This window comes from Aureococcus anophagefferens (genome assembly GCF_000186865.1).
Source record: "Aureococcus anophagefferens unplaced genomic scaffold AURANscaffold_18, whole genome shotgun sequence".
NCBI classification, from domain to species: domain Eukaryota; class Pelagophyceae; order Pelagomonadales; family Pelagomonadaceae; genus Aureococcus; species Aureococcus anophagefferens.
Window position 1 is genome coordinate 235,098 of NW_008705578.1, and position 2,613 is coordinate 237,710.

Consider the following 2,613-nt stretch of genomic DNA (forward strand, 5'->3'; position numbering starts at 1 on the left):
CCGCAGCAGCCTTCCGAGTCCGAGGAGCGGCGGCGCCGCCGGCCTCGGGCGCGGCCGTGGGATGACGATCCCCTCGTGGTGCTCCGGCAGCGGCGGCGTGCCCGTCGCCGGCAGCGGGCGCGGGCCCGGCATCAACGGCGCCGCCGGTGCCGCGGGCCTGGGCGACTGGCTGGCGAACGAGGTCGCGGCGGCTCGGGGCGCGTCCGCGGCGCGCCGCCGGTCTCAATCGTCGGACGTCACCGACCCCGGGTCGGACACGTTCGGAGACGGCGGCCACGGGAGCGCGCGGCGGCAGAGCCGGAGCCGAGGAGCGCGCGGAGGCGCCAGTGGCCAGCAGAAGAGCAAGAAAGGCAAGAAGCGCAAGCGGCAACCGGTCGCCTGCCGCTACTTCCGGCAGGAGGGCGGGTGCAAGTTCGGCGCGAATTGCCGGAACACGCACTCGTCCGTGCGTGGCTGAGGTCACGCCACGGCGTGACTTGGAGGGACAGGACGGCACGGTGCCTGGCTGCGACAACAATGGGCGCGTCAGCACGGTGCTTTCCATGTTCCTCAACATCAACGGTCTGCGGTCCAAGACCGCAGAGCTGTCCGCCTTCCTGGGTCGGTTCCAGGAGGCGTTCCGCAAGGTCACGGTGGTCGCGCTCGCGGAGACGCGCATGCGCGCCGACGATCGGCCCCCGATTCCTGGGTTTCGGCTCGTGGCACGGCGCGACCGCACTAGCGCGAGCAGCGGGCCCGGCACCGTGATCGGCGGCGGCGTCGCGATCTACGTCGCCGACGAGGTCGAGGCGCTCGTCCTCGACCACGAGGCAGGCGACGATTCGGAGACTGCGACGATCATCATTGGCACGGACGAGAACGGGCCCCGCTACCTTGTGGGGTATCGGGCGCCGGACGACGACGACGCTGCTTTCCTGCGTGCACTAGAACACCAGGCGGAAGAGGCGGCTGAACTGGGCGTCGGCTTCGTCGCAGCGTTCGACTCCAACCTGCCGGAGCTACGGTTGGCCCAGGGCGGGTCAGACCGGCGTCTCGTGGGTGACGCGGCAGCGGAGACGGCGCGGTGCCGCCGCTTCAAGGACGTGCTCGAGCGGACTAGGCTCGTTGTCAAGAGCGGCACCGTCGCGTCGTGCGGGACTGAGCTGGCCGACGCCGCGACCTTTATGCGCGTCCGCGGTGAGTGGACGGCGCTGTCGCAGCTGGACCTCGTCGTCGCAAACGAAGCGGCGCGAGTGTCGCAGTGTGGGACGGAGAACTGTGGGCCGCTCTCCGTGCTGCACGGGTCAGACGGCTGGGAGAGGTCGGACCACTCGCCAGTCTGGGCCGCGGCCGACTGCGGGCCGAGCGACGGCGGCGTCTTGGATCTCGGAGACGTCGTGCGGCTCGAGGCCCTTCCCCGCGCGGACTGGGACATGGCGGGCGAGGAGGAGCGGGCCGAGCTCCGGCGGCTGATCAAGGAGAGGCAGGCGCCGCTGCTGCGTCGGCTCCGCGACAGCGGCCTCGACACGTGGGGCGGCAGCTGGACAATGGCCGTCGCTGCGTTTGTGCGCATCTGGGTCGGCTGTGAGACGGACGCAGTCGGGAGGCCGAGCCGGAAGAGGCGACGAGGCGGCGGCACAGCTCCGCCAGTCCGCGAGGCTGCGTGGGTCGACGACGGGTTCCGCCGCGCGTCGGTGCGGGTCCGGGCCGCTCACGGGCGGCTTCGTGCAGCCGCGGGGCGGCTCAGTGCGGCCGAGGACGGCACGGCGCGGCGCCGCGAGAGGCGCGCGGTCAGTGCAGCGGCATCTGAGCTGCGAGAAGCGCGAGCGGAGAGGGACGCACAGGCCGTCCGCGCGTGGGCGGCGCACGTCTCCGGGCGGGTGAAGGCGGCCGCCGGGGACTATCGTGGGCTTCGTGCAGCTCACGCTCTCGTCAAGGGCATGGTGCGGCCCGGGAGCCTGCAGGACGGAGCGGCGGTCGTACTGGGCCGCGAGCTACGCGACGCCAGGTCCGACCCGCCAGGCGCGCGGGTCCGTGGCCGAGACGCCGTCGGCGTCCTGATGCGCGACTACGCGGGTCGGCAGACGGCGGACCCGGGTGACGTGCGGTACCACCAGGGAGCCGACGCCGCGCGGCGGGCAGAGTTCGCGCGGCTGCGGCGGAGGGTGTTTGGAAGTGAGCGTCGCGCGGCAGAGGCGGCGGTAGTCCGCTTCGGCGGCCGGGACTGGCGCCGGTGGGCGCGCGCGGTCGTGCGCGGCGACGTGCAGCCGACGAGGGAGGAGAGGAGTGCTTACGGGGCGGCGCCGTACTCGACGGCCGAGGTCTACCGCGTCATGCGGCACCTCCGCACGGGACGGGCGGCGGACCCGGAAGACGGCCTCGGGTCAAATCTGGTGCGTAACGGCGGCTGGGCGATGGCGCGCGCTTGGAAGGAGCTCCTCTATGCGCGGTTGCTCGATCCTTGGGCGAGGACGCCGGGGCAGGTCCTCCACGCGACGCCGGTCTACAAAGGCGGCGGCCGGGACCCCCTGGAGTGGCTGTCGTACAGGATGATCATGCTGCTGTCGTACGTGACGAAGGTCGAGCAGTCCGTCCTCCTCCACCGGGCTTTGGTGTGCGGGTCTGTGGATGAGT